General features: G+C 39.7%; 1 protein-coding gene across 2 annotated transcripts in view; it reads right to left on the reverse strand.

Moving 5' to 3' along the window:
• NMT2 (N-myristoyltransferase 2) overlaps nt 1–1,852 on the reverse strand; it is a 27,020-nt gene extending 25,168 nt beyond the window's left edge. For both annotated transcript variants that reach the window (XM_004691265.2, XM_004691266.2), the window contains exon 1: nt 1,834–1,852. The gene's annotated coding sequence lies outside the window, so the exon portion shown is untranslated. The remainder of the gene's footprint in view (nt 1–1,833) is intronic.
• Between the last annotated feature and the right edge of the window lie 17,703 nt (nt 1,853–19,555).

Genomic DNA, 19,555 nt, shown 5'->3' on the forward strand with positions numbered 1-19,555 from the left:
GCTGAGGGGAACAGGGGCGGGTCAGGAGAGGTCTGCCTCGCCATGTGGTCACCTCCCGGGCAGGCGGGAATCGAACCCATGCTGAAGTGGCTTTAGCTTCTTAGTGCAGTGCTTTAACCCGCTGCGCCACCAGGGAGGGCCTCCATTTTTAATTTTTAAGGTAAATTCAGACTGTTTGTCCTAATGGTTGCACCAATTCACTTCCACCAACAGCGTACAGGGTTCCTCTTTTGCATACGTGCCATTTTTAAATGTGTGAAATGACATCTTACTACATTCTTATTGGAAGCAAGTGATGAACATTTTTTCATAAGTCTACTGGCTTCTTGATATCCTCTTTGGTGAACTGTCTGTTCATATCTACTGCCCATTAATTAATTAGGTTTTTTAAAAATTATTGAACTGTATGCATTTTCTGTATATATCTTAGCCATTAACCCCTTATCAGTTATACACACTGTGAATATTTTCTCCCACTCTGTAGGATGTTTATTTAATTACAATATATTTTTTCACTATATAAAGGCTTTTCAGTATGAGATAGTTCCAATTGTTTACTTTTATTTTTAATTCCTTTGCTATAGTGGTTGAGTCACATAGATGTTCTTTTGTTATCATAGCTAGAACCCACTTTTTTTAATAAATAGTTTTACTTTGGACACTTAATTTCCCTTAACCCTAATAGATTATGAGAGATGCGTACTTTGCTCGATATTATGCATATTACAAATACAGTTTATTTTTAAGCTTTCATCTTTATTTACTGTATCTTTTCCTACACAAACATTTAAAATTTTTATGGAGTCTATTATTGAAAATTTTTCTCTTGTGGCTTCTTTGCTTTTAAGCCTTACTTAGAAAAGTTGTCTCTATTCAAGAATTAAAATTAACATCCCTCTATACATTTTTCTCTATTATATCTATGGCTTTAAGATAAAATATTTAGCTTTCTAATTCACTAGGAATAAAACGTGAACACTGTAAAATGCTGTGGCCCTACTTAAGAAAAGATCGTAAGTACAAGAAAGCACCATTTTAACATTAACTTGCCATTACAGGAGCCACACTGTACAAGCAGATGTAATGTAAACAGACATGCTCACATACTGGACACATACTTAGTGAGGTAATTTGTGCTTTTTGCCAGAGCAGCTCGAGGTGTAACAGATTCAGAAGATGGCTACAGGCCACACGTTCTGTGTTACTTCGCCATTCGCCAGTGGGTCTCCTCCCCTCCCCTTCTGAATCTGGGAAGGTATGTCACTAAAAGATGACACCGTTCCCCCCAGCTCCTTTTTAATGCTCACTCTGGGGGCAGCCAGGGTCAAGTATAGGGCCTGACTACCCTGAAATCCCAGGGTTGGCTGGTAGTGTGCTGAACCCCACACAGCTGGCAGCGGAGCAACCCTCAGCTCTGACAAGTCTGCAGGTGACTCCAGCCCAAAGCAACAACTGGACAGCAGCTGCACTTTGAAATTCAGTGAGAATTTGCCTTTCCTGCTTCACTTCACCTGAAAGTATAGTAAAGTGACAGTTGTTTTACGTCACCAGATTTGCGATGAGCTGTTATACAGCAATAAAAACTGGAACAGAAACTTGGTATCTGAAAGTGGACGGCTGCTGTCACAAAAATTCAAAACACATGTCACTGGCCAGGAGGAAAGATCCTAGGAGACTGTTAACAGAAGCTTGGAGGAAGCTGCTGGTGAGGGCTGGAAGGAAACGATAGGGAATATTATTCCCCTATGGAAGGAAGAAGATGCTGGTTATGTAGTAGAGAAACATTTATAAAATTGTCCCGAGGGACAACTGATATATAGAAAATACACCTACTGAATTTTTAAGTCCAGCAGGCCTTACAAGATCTCTGGCCACATATCTGACACAATTCCCTCTCATTGTTTCAAAGAGCTGATTCTTCCAACTGTCTAAAATAAAATGAGAAGTAGAGATTAATTGAAACATGAGCTACTTAGCTTTTAAGCAGAGGTGACAGGATATATAAATGCAGCTGCTACTTGCAAGATTCAAGAAACTGTTCTGTGTCCCCAGTATTCCCAAGAAGGTGAAAGACTTATATATTAAGAAAGAGTCTTAGGACAAAAAGTCAAAACTTGTGAAGCCATTTAAACCCTGTTGGGCCATTTCAGACAAACCGCCAACATTTCTGAATCTGCTATCAGGTGGACACTCCTGGTCCCCTTGAAGCCAGGGGACAGGCAATTTGCTCAGTCAGTGGATGGTGTTAACTACAGGCTGAGAGCATCTGAGCGCTGACACTGGCCCCTCTCCAGCCTGCCCAGCAGCCATGTCAAGAGGACAACATCCGGAGGTGATGGAGCCTCCTCTGGACGGTGCAGTCTTCTCTCAGGATCCTGCCTGTGCAGAGGGTGCGGTGGGAGACCAACAGCTGTTGATGTAAGCGACAGAACTGTGTGTATTCGTTTGCTTTAACCACAGCACAGTATCCAACAAGCTGCTAGTTTTCTCACCTAATAGCTATTCCCTCATGCATTACTATCATTCATGTATTAAAATCAAACTTTTAGTTAAAAATAGATCATTTATTCCTCCAGAAAGTCAAAATATGAAAGGGATATTCAGTAGTGAAAAAAATCATTTGACATTAACGTCTGAACTATAGATTTCCCTATTTCTCAACTTAAAATAGAAATCAGTGCTCATTTTTGGTGATACATTAAGACCTCACCAAATAGTAGCCTGGTGGTCTCAAAATAGTAATGCATTCCCATTTCAAAGAACAGTTTATTTTCATAGTAGACTCAAAGCCGTACTATTGTGATATTTATATTTAAAATCATCTGGTGGGCTAAGGATTCCCATAAATACCTAACTAGCAATTGGACTTAAACAAACATATTGCAGCCAGATACGAGAGCAAAAAATATGCCGTGGATAAGTATGGCTTTGTATATTCTCTGATTTGGGATTCTGAGTATTTTGGGCTTTCCTCTCTCAAAGTTCCATGGCTAGCACTTGCAAAGCAGTCCAGCTGCTGTACTATGGTTGTGATTTATCTATGCATTTGTTGACCAAGATTCCAAGTCTGGTTGAGTTATAGTAACTGGGTTAAGTGGCAGAGCTCAGGTGTCACAGAAGTGTTACAGCTCTTGGGACTGCAGTAATGCTATAATTTCTCATCTTACTGTTCTATTACAGTAGAAGTGTCACAGCTCTTGTACTGCTGAATATATTTATTCTTATTTGGGGCTTCAGAACTGCAGTATGGGGGATCCAGATAGAAGGAGCACTTGAGCTGAATGATCAACGTGCTTTTCCCAGCCCTGACTTATATTTGCAAAAGGAGCAGGGTAGGCCCTCCTTTATGCAAATGAGGCTTTCAATCAGTGTAATTCTGATTGGTGTAAGTATGTCAAGTGGTGATTGGTCAATTTTCAACCCTGGCTGTGGCTTGCTAGTGTGGTTTCATTTTCTTCCTGGCTGTGGATGCATCCCGGTATCCACCAACCTGCCAGGGTGCCTGGGTGTGCTGGCAACTATACTCAAAGCCTTCTGGTGCTGTATGGTTATTACCCAGACTCAGGATGGCTCCCTGTTCATTTTTCTTTCTTTAGTTTATCACAAGATTTGAATGAATAATAAATGCTCATTGAATGAATGATGATGAATCCTGGCTCTTGAGGTGTTACACATTGTTAGGGGTAAAATGCCTCTGAAAGCTACATTCTTCTCTACCTGGAGGGTAAAGTCTCTTGGTCCAATACCCTATATTTACTGAGCATCTCCTATCATGCCAGGTGCCAGGGAGTGCGGTGGTAAAGAAATCATAGAGGACATGCCCTTGGCTTTCCAACCCAGGAGATTACTCCTTTCCCGTCTCAATCCTTTAAGTGCTGCTGGCTATGGCTTTTCTAGAAACAAGTAGTTGTCCAGGACTTACGCATTTTTCTCTCCAGTATACTTACTTTTTATGATAGCTCCAAATTTCCAAGAAGCTTTTATCAGGATGGATATAGACTGGGAGGATATCACTGATATGATGCCAGCCTAACTGGGTGGAAAGTTATCTCCACCAATGAAGAAATTTCTGTCCTAAGTGTGAATTGCTTAAATGTTTTTTATTTTTTCCAAAAACAGACAAATTAAACTCACGACACTGGGGTGGGATCTAGATACAAAAAAGAAAGACAAAAATACCAGACCATTTCACCAAAATCCCTCAAAGATATCTCTATCACCTATTTTATAATGAAACATTTATAATGATATAAATGTTTACATTTATAACAAGACACTGCAGTGAAGTTTCCCACAAGGTTACATATGGGGAGTTCACTGATCCTGTACCAAAACCACCCACAACTGTTCTGGTAAATTACTTCTCTTGGCATAACAGAGAACCTACATAACAGAGAATCTTTTTTGCTAACTCTAGTTTGCCAAAGGTTTTGTTTTTTTTTCATCTGAACATTAAGAATAAACTGACAGGGAATTCCAGAAATGGACATAAATCAGTCAGTCATCACCTCCTCCAAATTCCCAGGCATATGATAGTATTTATATGGTGATGAGAGCAGAGCTACAGCTGCCTGTGATCTGCTTTCTGCAGGAAAAAGGGGCTCTGTAGGGAGATACACACCAGGGAGAGAGGTACCACAATGCCTGGTAGGAGATGCTGCTTGAGAAGATTGTTTTTGGAAATGAAGAAAACCTGAAATTCTCTGATGATGGCTGATGACAGCTGACCCCTGAACAACAGAGGTTCGGACTGCTAGGGCCTACTGATAATGGCTTTTTTTTTCTATTAACGGGTTCTACATCCATGAGTTCAATCAACCCCTGACATTGGTTGAATGGGAACCTGAGGCTGGGGAGGGTCAACTACAAGGGAAGTGAGTATCCATGGGAACCCTGAAACCAGGGCTCACTCCAAGTACTAAGGGAAGATTGTAGTTAAGTTTACAGGGAGTCCAAAATTATATATGGATTTTTGACTGGGGAAGGAGATGGTTAGAGGCCCTACCCCCCATGTTATTCAAGAATTAACTGTACTAAATCAAGTACAGTGAAGTTTTGTCACAGAACCCATGCAATTCCCCTCTTAAAAGATCTCTGGATGTTTACAAACACAAGTTCTACTTATTGCTCCCCTAAGAATTCATTCATGAAAGAACTACAGGAACATTCTTTTAATCTTACTCTCTCAGGTGGGGAGAGTGTAGAGAGAATCTCTGGCATGTTCAAACCTAAGTGCAAACCGATAAATTCTTCCTCAGCTATCAAAATGTCAAATATTTAATAAGCACATCCAGCTAATGTCTTTGAATAAGTATTCAAGGGTTGACAGACTTTGGGGAATGAACAAAAGAATATAATCATGTGAAGATTTGCAGTTGCCCCAGGAGAAATAAGCGAAGCAGAGAATTCTGGTATTCACAAAATCCATATTTACTTTCTCCTGGAGCTCAGTTTTCACAGTGTGACTACATTTCCCAGCTTGCCTGCAGATAGGTAAGGCATGGGCCTGAGGTGTAGTTTGTGTGATCGAACAAAAGTGATGTTTTTCTTCTTCCTGATGCAGGGAGGCCCCCGGTGTGCCCTGACGGGGTCTTCCTTCCCCTGTGTTGACTGGAGGCAGGTGTAGGATAAGACACCAGTGGACGTAAGAGCCACAGGATGGAGAAAGGTAGCCCCCGGTTGACAGAGAGCCCTCGCCGCCCACCTGAACATCTGCCCGGTACTACCTTAGGAATAAGAAGAAAACTCACACTGCACTGAGCAATTGCATGCTCAGGTCTATTTGGTATAGCTGTTTAACCTAACATAACTCATAACGATGACATCTAAGCAGCTCAATTTATGATATGCAAATTCCAAAGATAAGAAATAATTTAGATGCCATCACAAAAATCACTCAGTTCCTTCCCACAGAAATATTAGTTAGATATTGGAATGATTTTATAAAAATTTTCCCTTGATTTCCATTTTCCTGCACAGAAAACAGTAGGAGTATAGGTGATCTTAATCTTTGTTGCACTTTCATATGTTTTTCTAAACTGTCTATAATAATCACAAAGCTCTTTGCAACTAGAACATAATTAAAATACAACATAGCTCAAGAAAAGACAAATAGATAGTTTCAATAATAAAATAGAAAGTAACAACCCAAGGCAGACAGGAATTTGATCTATGATAAAGATTATATCATAAATCAATACTAGTAAATAGGAACTTTTTCAGAAAGAACATCAGAAGAACTGACTTCCTAAACGAAGCAAAGTTAACTTGCTACTTCTCAAAAGTCACAAAAACAAATTCCAAGTAAGTTAAGATCCAAACTTGGAAAATAAAATCTTAAAACTGAGCACAGAGCTTTCTGTCAGTATAGTTAATGTCTACCTGGGGTCTAGAATAATGTATCTGGCATGTAACAGATACTCAGTCTGTTCAATGAATAACTGAAAGAATAAAACAATCACTTCACGATGCTGGTAAAGGAAGGGCTTTCTTAAGTCAAGACCTTAAAAAACAAGCCATAAGGTAAAAAACTTAACTGTATCAAACATTTTATGGAAAAACAACTATCAATGAAATTAAGAAACTACAGATCGAGGCAAGATGCTTATAAGAACAATTATGAAGTGTTAACAACCAGTAAATAGAAAAAATTCTTTTCTCCTTCACATTTTATCTCCAGAGTAGTCTGGAAAGGGCAACATAATATCCTGATCAGGAATGTAGGCATTAGCCCAGTCTGATCAGGATTGGTTCTGAATCCTGGCTGTGAGTGGAGTTTATTACTTAACCGCTCTGTGCCTCAGTTTCCATAACTGTGAAAGATTAGTTTTTCAACAAATGGTACTGGGAAAGCCAACACATAAAAGCATTCAATGTTATCCGTTACTGTGATTGTCATGTTTTACCTTTTTTCATATAACTTATTCCTGGCTAAACTGTTATTTATTTGTCTTCCTCTAACTAGAATGTGTTTTCCATTATATTCTTAGCATCCAGGACAGTGTCTATATAGAAAAGGTCCTCAATAAGTATTTGCCACATGAATGAGAAATCAATAAAGAAAATCAATATCAAGAGGACAAAAGACTAAATATAAATAAGCTATTTAACAAATAAATTTCCTAAAGGTTTACTTTTATGTACCTTAGGAATAAAAAGATTAAAGATGAACAAAACAAGCAGAAAAATAATATTTTAACAAAAGACTTGAGAAAGTAAAGTATATCTTCATGATGTTTCAAATTAGTGAAAAATTACACTATACCTACTGTCTCTCATCACCCAGGCTCACAAATGTTTTTCTGATAGAAGAGTCAATATTCACCAGTTTTACTGTTACAATTTTTTTCTCATTTCTGGGCCTTTTTTAGAGTTTTTGAAGGAAGATAGATAACTAGTTAAAAAAAAAACACAACACCTTTTCTTCTGGCTGATATTCACTTCAATATAGTATTAGCACTGTTGCTTTGAATAATATGAATATGTGCTAGCAAAGTTAACAATTTTATGTGTTTTTAAAATTATATTCCTATTTCAGAATTTTCTGTGTATCGGTTTTTCACCTTTACTTCCCCTTTTATACAGGAGTTCCTACCCCCTTATCCCTCTTAACCCCCTGCACCTCTAGCCTGTATTTTCTCATATGCATTCATAAATAAAATATTTATTAAAATATATTTTTCTAAACTTTATTTGGAAAAACCAAACAGACCTCTGCTTTCACTGGTGCTTTGCTTCCTATAAATTGCTTATGAATACCCAATGGGTAGTGAAGAACAAGTACTCTCCTCCTCCAGGAAAGAAAAAAAAAAACCTAAGTGTAGAAATTATCATATTATCATATAATTGGATCATACTAACTGAATCACCATCTTTTTCTGGGAAAGAACTATGTGAACCTGAACACTGAGTGACTGTCGCTGTGGAGATAAAGAAGCCTGTATCTCCCTGCTGTGTGTGTTCAGACCAGTAACAGAAGTGCAATATGATAACAAAATAGAAACTATAGTTAAAATTCCAACTCAGTATGGAGCCCCAGAGGTTAATTATTCAGCTGGGACCCCAAAGGGTGCTGGGTTTGCTCCTCCTCTGTAAGGGGTCACTCACAGGGACTCAAAGCGCTCCCCAACTCAAACACAAACAGCTGAGCAACAGAGCTGGGTACCATGTGCTGCAGCTGGTTCCCCTATTAGCACGACCATCCAGAGATGCTCAGTAACCATCTCCCGGGCCCATTTTGCTTCTGAAACTGAAAGGTGGGGGTCACCGGGGGAGATACCAAGTGTAGGAGGCTACAGCTCCAGAGCTCAAACCAGAAAGGAGATGAGATAGTCACAAAAGAAGCATAAAAGACAAAAAGACCTCATTGCAAAATATGTTGACACACCAAGTAATAGTGCAGCAGGTCTCTGAATAATGTTTGGTTCAACATTATAACACTGATGAGAAAAAAAATCCACTCCCAGTTGAGGTCACTGTCGTGTGGTGTTTCACATCTCCCCTATCTGTGGGGGTTTCTTTGGGAACTTCGGTTTCCTCCCACATCCAAAGTTGTGCACATGAGGATCACTGGCGTATCTCAACCCGGCCCAGTGAGTGCGGGTATGGAGTGCACCCCGAGATGGAAGGTGACCTGTCTAGGGTGGGGTCCTCCTTGCACCCCAGGTTGCTGGGAGAGGTTCCTGCCACTCTTAATTCTGAACTGGAATGAGCAGGTTGGAGAATGAAAGAATGACCACAAATTGTTTAATATTAGAAGGGCTTGGAGTCTTTATTTTGACATGTGTGGTGTTTGGTAACCAGAAATTCACCAAACTTAACTCTTGTTTATATCCCTTATCTCTTGTTATAGATATTAGCCTATGATCTTGCACTTTAATTTATAGTTCCCAAGAACTTATTGACAAGGACTAAATGTAATATGTAGTCCTTTAATGAACAGAAAGAGAAACCCAAAATGGTCTCCCTAATCAAGTTGCAATCTTTTTTTTAAACAAGGAAATTATATATTTATTTATTTTTTAAAATTCACTGACAGTGCTCCCATTACACTGGTGTGTTCAAAGGTCCTCAAGGTGGTAACCTACCCATTGTGGGCTTGAAACTTAAGCAAACAAATCCCTCTTTATCTTATGTATTCATGATCCATGAGACTATGCAGCTTTTATCATAAAGACCAGAGTTTAGTCAGACAGTAAGAGAGGTTCAAGACCTGTTTGAATTTGATGTCACCAGAGCAAGTTATTTCAACTTCAATAAGCCTGTTTCTTTGTAAGTAATTGTAATGAGTTAGTAAATTAAAAAAAAAAAAAAAAGGTAGATGCAAAGTTCAAATCACATTTGAGTTCAAAATTAGCTATTATTTAATTTTACCATGTTAGGTCCTATTCAGCATGAACCACGACTGAAAATTGTACAACCCAAGTCCATTCAATTAGGACTAGAAAAAGAAAACCCTTCACACGTTCGTAATGCACACAGGGGAATTTTTTTTTTAATTAGAAATTAATTTGTCAGTGGGGATTAAGAACACTGGAATCTACTCAACAAATCTTTATGAAGCCACCACTGTGCAGTATACCAGGCATGGCAGGGGTAAGAGGCTTCCAGTAGTGTCCCTGTGCCAGTCTACCTGTGAGTAGCCAGCCTGGACATGTTTGAAGGTGCCAGTCTTGCTTACCACCTCCCTCTCCAAAAATAACTGCTGGTCACGGGCCTCTCCACAGAGGGAACCTAACATGTCTCCTCCTTCTGCCTTCCTACTTCTGCCACAACTCACTGGACTAAGTCTTGCTGGTCAGAAGGAGATCCTTTCTGGAAAATGTGAACTAAAAGCAGAGCCTACAAGCAGCCAGTTTAGTAGCTGACTGAAAAAAGGGAGAAGGGAAAGCCAGAAATAGACAAAGCCTGAACTGACCTTTCTTGGTCCCCAATTCTAATAAAGTTGAGTCATATTTTTGTTTTTGAGATAACCTGCGATATGTTTAAAATAAAATCTTCTTTTTATGTGAGGCAGTGCATAGAGGTGTTACACCCAACACATTAAACAACAGACACAAGTACTCCACCCCCCACTTCTCAGCATGTGATGCTGTCACACAGTGAGGGTCTGTGTGAGAAGAAACTGGGGGTGGCAGGAAGCTGGCGGGAAGGGACCAGGTGAAGGGGGCATTCAGTAAAAGCTACAGGCCTCTGACAGGGGCTATCACCTTTGGTTATAATGACCATGGAAGGCTTCATGAAAAGACTCTCAAGCTGGACTTTGAAGTTTGAGGGGAGGCAAAGGTGGGACAATGAATAGAACCACCTCAAAGGAAGGTGCTGTGATAAGCCACAGTGCATTGGAGGGACACGGAGACTAATATATTACCTTTGGTCAATGCTGATGCTCAATGTTGAATTTGAGGTTGTTTTCTGACCTATTCAACCATTTAATCTCCCCCTCATTATTCACAAAATCTTCAGAAACTGGTGTGTGCAACAGAGGTGTGTGTGTGTGAAGGGGGTGGAAGATAACAGAGTAACTATACTCTACCTTAAGTGCTCTAGAGAGAGTTTAAAAGAGCCCAGAACATTAAAAGCTAGGGGTGGGTGGGGGCTGAGGGCAACATGAGCATACTGGAAGACCAGGAAAACATCAGCCCCCCAAATTCTCATAAATATGTATGAGCATCAGTCATTTTGTTTAAATATTAAAGAAAAGAGTGATCCAGTTCAAAGGAGATGGAAAACCTTGGGTTATAGAAAGATAGGGATAAAATCCTATAAACTTCTAGGCTAAAAAGCAAATCAAGTAAAGAAAAATAATAAGGTTACCTACAAAAGAAAGAGAAGCAGGTTGCCAGAGAAACATCTGTACCACTAAGTGCTACAAGATAATAAAAAAAGTTTCTGTTCATAGAGTTTAAAGGAAAGTGATAGTTGTAGATTTACAAGCATCCTTTATGCCTGCCAGCAAAGATGGTAACATAAAAGTCATCTTCAGATATTTAAGAATTCAGAAAACATATCATCTGCCTACTCGTATTCATATAAGAGAAACATTACGTGACAAAGTACTCTAAAGAAGGAAAGGAGAGAACATAACTTATAAGGAATAGTCACCAAAAAGCTTTTGATAATATGGATGTGAATACAGTAATATAACGTAATAGCTATGAAAAAAGTTGTAACGGGATGCAAAAATAAGAGGCCAAATGGAATTATTTCAACAAAACCTAGGAAATATAAATTAAGGAAAACTGAAAACATCTTTCAGGTTTTGTTTGGTTCAATGGTAGAATCATTTAAATAATAGTTAATTTTTAACACTGATAAACACAGATATAAACATGCTTTTTTAAAGTTTGCCCCAAACTCAAAGAACAACAGAAGGAATAGGCTATAGAGCTTCTAAGCCACTAGAAGGGATTTAAAAAAAAAAAAAAAAAAAAAGGAAGAATGAATACATGACATATTCTGCAAGAGAAGAATAAAGAAATACCTGAGTCCCATAAAGCTTATACAATTTAAGGGCAAGCTATGATCTGAGTTGCCCAATATAATCGCTCTAACTACATAGAGCTATGTAAATTGAAATTAATTAAAGTTCAGGTCCTTAGTCCCTTTAGCCACATTTCAAATGGCTAGTGACCTCTTTATTGGACATTTCCACCACCATGGAAAGCTCGAGCAGACATTGAGAAATATAAAGTTCATGCAACATATGATCCTATTTACTTTATATATGCATCTACATACACATGTACATATACAAATGTCCGTTGATTAAACTGCCAATAGTAGTATCTCTAGAAAATAAGATGACCAGGTGTTTCGTTCTCTACATATTTCATTGTTTGAATTTTTAATAAGTATGTTTATAATTAGCACTCTTACAATGAGTTAAAGTTAATGACATCTTCAAAGGAAATACACACCTATCAATCAACCTTTCTTGAACTGGGTACAAAATTTGTTTCCAATCCCGCATTTAACCTAGTAATTGGCTAACTTACATTTATTATGAATATTTGTGTTTCAAGATGGCAAAGGCTGGGCCCTATCTTAGAAATTTTCTAGAGTTTTGCTAAGCTGTAGGAAAAGTTTGTCTGGGTGCAAAGTGGTATCACCATTTCAGATGCGGCTTCTGAGCCAACCTGAGATCATTTCCAACAAAGTAAGAAAAGTCAGTGTCCTGTAACAGAGGCTTTGTGGGCAAAAGGCTGTTAACAGACCTTTACATTTAGATTATACAGTTGATAAAACATTAAATTTCAGGAAGCACAACTGAATTATTGCCTGCATTTTCTATCTCAAGAAAAAAAATCTCTTTTGAGAGTCAGTCATTTTTTGCTACTTTCCCAGGGATTCCTCACAGCTGATAAAGGACTAGTTCTCACAGCCCAGATAAAGTCTACAGCAACCACATAACACACAGGGACTTTTTTCAAAAATTTTTCCCTGTGAATAGAGAGTGGAAGAAGAAAGGTTATGTTTTTTGTTAAAAAGAATTCCAAAGTTTTAATCTTTGACAAATGCCGGATCTTTAATTATTCTAAGGCAAAAAAATCTTGAAAACATCTGGAAATAATCCTCAAACACTAAAACTATTTTAATGTTTACCTCAGGGAATAATTTAGTCATTTATCTGCCAACAAAGACATATTTATTTTATGTTTATTTTATCCCCTATATGAATATTATTGGTAGCTGCCCCCTATTCCAACCATAATAAATGCTGGGGGAGGGGGGAGGGGACTCTCTTAGTAAGATGTACATCAGTTTGTCTGGTAAAGAAGCATTATGAAAATCAGTGTTGGTGAGGTTTGGATTTTTTTTTTAAGATTTATTTATTTATGAATACAGAACTGGGGTACAAGCCAGAGGTGCAGGGGCGGTGAGAGGATTCACCAGAGACACAGAGGGGGCAGAATAGGCATACGTACTGAAGTACACTGCTGTGGGGAGCAGCGGGCTGGTCAGGAGAGGTCTGCCACGTCATGTGGGTCAGCTCCGGGATGGGGATGGAACTCGTTCTGAAGTGGCTGTGCTAGCTTGCAGTTATGCATCCTAACCCATTGCACCATCAAGGAGGGCCCTGGTTTTATTGCCAAAAGTGGTATATATGTATTTCTTCACTGAGATTGACCAAAATAAGTATTCTGACACATATGTGGTCTTTACCCAGAGTTCCAGGCTCACAGCGCTCAAAAGCCTTGTAATTTCTGAAGTGTCCAGAGGGAGAGGAGTGTCTTTTGTTACATGAACAAGGTGACCTTTTGGACTGCACCTAAGATGCCAGTGGACCCTACCAGAGTTTGAAGGGTTGACATTTCCAGTCCAGCTTCCAGGAGGGGAGAGGAGATGGAGTTCATTTGCCAAGGATTTAGTCAGAGGAGTCTATGTGGTGAGTTGACATCAAAGCCCAGAGGGCAGGGTCGGGTCCTGAGGGCTTTAAAGCCCCATACCTTTCCCCATTTCTTGCCCTAAGTATCTTTTCCATCTGGCTATTCCTGACTCTCTTTTTAAGATATCAGTGAACTAGTGAGCAAATGGGTTTCCTGAATTCTGTGGGCCGATCTAGTAAAGTAATCCAACCTGAGAAGAGTGGGTCCTGGAAACCTCTAACTTAGAGCAGTTTGGTCAGAGGCACAGGGAATAGCACCTGGCTCCTGAGTTTGAAGGGCCATCTTGAGACACTGAGCTCTTTATCTGCAGAACCTGAAGTTATTCCTTGGTAGACAGTGTCAAAATTGAGATGAATTCTTAAGACACCCAGCTTGTGTCTGAAAATTGTTTCTTGGTATGAGGATATTCTGCATATTTACACAGAGTGAGGTCCAGGTACCACAAACACCAATACAAACCCTGCCTTTATTTGGGTCAACTGTTTTTAACACTGGATAACATGGTGCTTCACATTAGGGTGGTAGGCAGAATAAGTAAAATATACCCAGTAGTATATTTTACTTATGGAGAAAATGCGCATCAATAGGCAAGGATAAGAAGATTGTGACCTTCATCCACATTTTCAACAATTTGCCCTGCCTTCAAGGGCCTTCCCAACCTCTGCAGAAGAAAGTAACAACAAACGTATACATAAATGGAGAGGAGCATTAAAGACCCCTGACTAGCTATCTAACCTCACTTGGGATAGCTCCTCAATAAGTCACTTTATAAGTAACCTCAGTGTCAGCATCACTCATTGGAGAAGTGAATATTCTCCTGGGGTATAGGCCAGAGATACCAGAAGTAAGAGGCTTCACTAGCGACAGAGTGGGGAACATACAGGCAGATTGACTGAAATACTGTTGAGGGGAGCAGCAGGCGGGACAGGAGAGGTCCACCACCTCCCTGGCCGGGGATCAAACTCGGGCTGCAGTGGCTGTGGACCGTTTCATAGTGCTGTGCTTTAACCCACTGTGCCACCATGGAGGGCCGGGAAAAGTGAAATTTTCAGTAATTAGTACCATTTCTAACAAGTCATGCAAAAAACAAAACAAACTGGACTAAGGTTAATACTTATCTATGTAGAAAATAACAGTATAAACAAGACCATCTTATAACTTTGAATTTGCTTGAAAGTTTTCAAGTTCTCTCAGGCTCTTTATTCCTGCGTTAAAGCAATTATTTAAAGGATCTGTCTAGGTAACCCTCTACTAGTCTAGTTCTAATTGCTGCATATTGTTTGACGATACTAAAACCAAACTTATTTAAATAGTCTTCACTAATTAAAATTCATAATTCTGGCCCTCCCTGGTGGCGCAGCGGGTTAAAACACAGCACTGAGAAGCTTGAGCTACTTCCTCATGAGTTCGATCCCCGCCTGCCCCGGAGGTGACCACATGGCGCGGCAGACCTCTCCTGACACGCCCACTGCTCCCCTCAGCAGTGTACTTCCTCAATCTGCCTGTTCTGCTCCCCACTCTGTCTCTGGTGAATCCTCTCACCCTCCGCATCTCTGGCCTGTACCCCAGTTCTATAATAAATAAATCTTAAAAAAAAAAAGTCATAATTCTTTCCCTATGTTTTTTGGAATTCATTAAATTTTTATAGTGGTATGGAACTTTCATACTTGGACTGATCAAAAAGTTAAACAAATAGCATACGTTCCATAAAAAATAAGATATAAGTAGTGAGATGCAAGTTATAACCTGAAACCATTGCTTTTGATTAAACCTAAGTCGCAGCATTTAATTAAACATAAAATATACTTTATTTATGGACTTTAGGTATTTTCCTCAAAAACTGAAATATTATTTTAAACTCACAAAGGAAATTCTATGAAAATGAAAAAAGAAAGTATATGCCATATCATTTACATAATCTAACTTGGTATTTTCATTTTATCTGCTGATTCCAGTTTTAACTCATGTCTAGTACATTTAGTAAATATATTGTTCTTAACTGTAGGGAGGCATTAATTATTTTAGGCCACAAGGGTACTATTTAGTAAATTATTGTCTGCGAAATGACCCATACCTAGTGGCCTCAAAGTGACGATTCTGCTTTAAAAGGTAAAGCATTTAATTGTTAAAATAAATAAAAGAAGACACAAAGAAATGGAAAAACATCCCCTATTCATGGACTGGAAGAATTAATATTATCAAAATGTTCATCCTATTGAAAGCAATTTACAGCTTCACCACAATTTCAGTAAAAATCTCAATGACATTCTTCAAATAAATACAATAATGCTAAAATTCATATGGAATCACAAAAATCCTCAACTAGCCAAAGCTCTCCTGACTAAAATGAAGAACAGAGGATTCACACTTCCAGACTTCAAACTGTAACACCAAACCATAATAATTAAAACAGTGTGGTATTAGAATAAAAACAGATACACAGACCAATGGAATTGAATCGAAAGCCCAGAAATAAAGCCACAGATATAAGGACAACTACTTATATCAAAGGAGCAAAGAATATGCAATGGAACAAGGACAGTTTGTTCAATAAATGGTGCTGGGAAAACTGGACTGCTACATGCAAAAGAATGAAACTAGAGTACTACTTCACACCATACACAAAAACTAACTCTAAATAGAGAAAAGAACATAACATTTGAAATTGTAAAATATATAGAAGAGTACATGGGCAAACACTCCATGACATACATATCAGAAATGTCTTTAAAGACTCATCCTCAAGCTAAGAAAGTGATGGAAAACCTAAACAGCTGGAATTACATCAAACTAAACTGCTTCTATATAGCAAAGGAGACAATAACCAGAACAAACAGACACGCTATCAGCTGGCAGAAAATATTTACACTCCAAACAATTGATGAGAGACTGATTTCAAAGATCTACGAAGAGCTCACATTACTCAACAAAAATGAAATAAACAATCCAGTCAAAAAATGGGCAGAAGAGCTAAAAGATATTTTCAAAGAGGAAATGCAAACAGCCAAACATGTTCAACATTTAACCAAGGAAATACAAATCAAAACCACAATGAGATACCACCTTGCACAGTGAGAGTGGCACGGCACATATTAAAAAAAAAAAAAAAACTGGTATGTGGAGAAAAAGGAATTCTTCTACATTGCTCGTGAGACTGCCAACTGATCGACCCCTAGGAAAGCTGGGTGGAGGACTCTCAAACTACAGAATATGGAGGCAATGACCCAGCAATTCCACTTCTAGGAATCCACCCAAAGGTAACAAAAACATTAATGAAAGGAAATCTACACTCCTATGTTTATTACAGCACTATTCACAATAGGTAAGCTATGGAAACAACAAATGTGCCCGAAAAATTGATGACTGAATCAAGAAGACACACACACACACACATATATCTTCTTGATATATACATGTATCTTCTTGAAGATGTATTATAGCTTGTTGATATATCAACAAGATGTGGAGTATACACACACACACACACACACACACACATGCAACAGAATACTATTCAACAATCAAAAAAGATAAACTCATGCATTCGCAGCAGCAACATGGATGGAGTTGGAACGGATTATGTTCAGTGAGCAAGTCCAAAGAAAAGGGAAAAATAGTGGATGGTTTCACTAATAGGAGGAACACAGGAAAAACAAGCACAGGACTGGGGTGGGGGGGGATAGTAAGCAAAAACAGCAAGCAAATTATAAATGGGAAATGTTTAGCTGGAGAGGGGAAATGTGAGAGTTCAAAGCATGGGAGAGAAGGGACAATGGTGACAGTTCATCGGGATGTCTCAGTGGTGGTAATTTTATGGGGATTACACCTGAGAGGAGAATGAATAACAATGTAAAAAGTATATAAATAAAAATAAAAAGTAAAAGTAAAAAGAGGAGAAGGGCCCTCCCTGGTGGCGCAGCGGGTTAAAGCACAGCACTAAGAAGCTAAAGCCACTTCCACATGAGTTCGATTCCCGCCTGCCCAGGAGGTGACCACATGGCGTGGCAGACCTCTCCTGACCCACCCGCTGCACCCCTCAGCAGTGTACTTCCTCGATCTGCCTGTTCTGCTCCCCACTCTGTCTCTGGTGAAGCCTCTCACCGCCCCTGAGCCTCTGGCCTATACCCCAGTTCTGTATGCACAAATAAATAAATCTTAAAAAAAAAAAAAAAAAAAAAAAGAAGCATTTACCTGCTTATTCTTCCCAAGACTCCGTCACTTAAACTGGTGGAGAATAAAGAGGCCACAGTAGAAAAGAGGAATTTTTCAAGTTTTAACACTTACAAACTGAGCTACCAAGAAAAAAAAATCTAGGTTTCTACTGAGGCAAACCATCAGTACACAATTGACAAAACACAACTACTCCCCAAATTTGGCAAACATCAACTAAATTCAAATCCAAAAAAAGCAGTCTAACAAGCCCAGCAGCTTGTTTATTTTATTAATCTCTATGTGTAACAGACTACCATAAATCCATCATCTCAAACTCTTTCCACTAGAAGCTGTCATCATGTTATCTGTTCTTGGTTTAAAAAATGTCTATCTATTGGGCATCTCTTAAATGTGAGTAACTATACTAACATGTAATTAATGTGCTAATGCACAAAAGTGAAAATCTGTGAAGGGGACTTGGAGATTCCTTTGGGTGTTAATTTGGGAACTTCACACAGCAAGGCTTCTGGGCGCAAGCCAGGATCAATGAGCACACAGCTGAGTAAGTCTTTGTGCCATGCACATTCTTGATCATGTAAGCAAAGACGTACTAAACAAACCTTCAAAGGAATGAAAAACAATGAACAGAAATTACTGTAGATGAAGAAAGAAGTCCATGGTTTCTCAAAAAAAAATTAAGGGGACAAGTGCTGAAGTTATCTGGATGACCTGTCACCTCTGCATCTGAGCCCAATTCTAGCATTAGTACTATTGTTTAAAAAACAAACAAAAGCTCTACTTAGCTACCTATCAGAGGTAAACTTCTATCACTAGATGAACAGACCTCAGGTTCAGATTTCTGGAGAATTTCCTTTCCTTTCTTTAAAAATATATTCTAGACTGGAATGATAACAACAGTCGGTACTTGCAGCTGCTACGGAAGTATTCAATGCAATAATAATAATAACCAAAAATAATCGCAAACAGGAGCTACATTTAGTCACCTTTTCTTTTCCTTCATCTCGCTAATATTTTATAACACATTATAAGCGCATTTAAAGTTCCTTTCTTAAATAAATCAAGTAGACTTTCAATAAATTGCAAATGCTTTCCATTTTAAATCATCCATCGTTTACAGCATCTTCTGCATGAACTGAATAATAAGCCATCTGGGTAAGGCCTCCCTATCATGTTTTCTAGCTGACCCACTTCATCAGCCCACCACGGTTTGCAAAATTTCACTTCTAAGGGTCTCTGTGCCCGGGCATAGTTTAAACCAACGGGGTAAAAACAGAAATGCAAACACCGGCGTTCGTTAAGGACACCATTCTTCATTTTAAATGACCCTCACCCCACTCCGCTTCTAAAAACAGAACTTCAATACCACCCTTAACCGGAAGCAATCTTTTCTCCAAGGGGAGAGTCTGTCAAGTGCGGGGGAGAAAGGGAGCCAGTGAAAGGGAATGAGAACCTGATCCGGGGTTAAAACGCTTGGCGCATTTCGCTTCGGAGATCAAACGAGGGCTTGGCAAGCAGGAGCTAGTCAGTTCTGAGGGAGCTGCTTCCCAAGACAGTCTCAATCAGGGAACCCCGACCTGCTCTGGAAAGCCCGGCAGACACGCTCCGCGGTGCAGGGCAGCGCTTCCCCAGCAGCCGCCGGAACGGGGACCTAGCAATAGGTCCCTGTCCGCGCCCCCAGCCCCATTCCGCGCGGGGCGGGGACTGGGCCGCCGTCCGGGAAACACAACTTTCCGCAGGTCCCCGCCAGCAGCCCAGAGCCACTGGGGGGCAGATCACAAACCGCTGCCCAGCATCAGCTCTTCCTCTTTTCAGGCGGTGGCGGCTGGGGGAAGGGTGGGAGGGTCTGGGAGGACTTGAGAGGATGACACGGAGCGGAGGAGGACGACTTCCCACAGACTCAGCCGCCACAAAGGGAAGGGCGCCGCGGCTGCCCTCGGTCCCACAGTCACACACCGCCGGGGCGGCAGGTCGCGGCCGCGGGCGGGGGCCGGGCG

This window comes from Condylura cristata, unplaced genomic scaffold, assembly GCF_000260355.1.
Source record: "Condylura cristata isolate star-nosed mole 26May11 unplaced genomic scaffold, ConCri1.0 scaffold00030, whole genome shotgun sequence".
Lineage (NCBI taxonomy): Eukaryota > Metazoa > Chordata > Mammalia > Eulipotyphla > Talpidae > Condylura > Condylura cristata.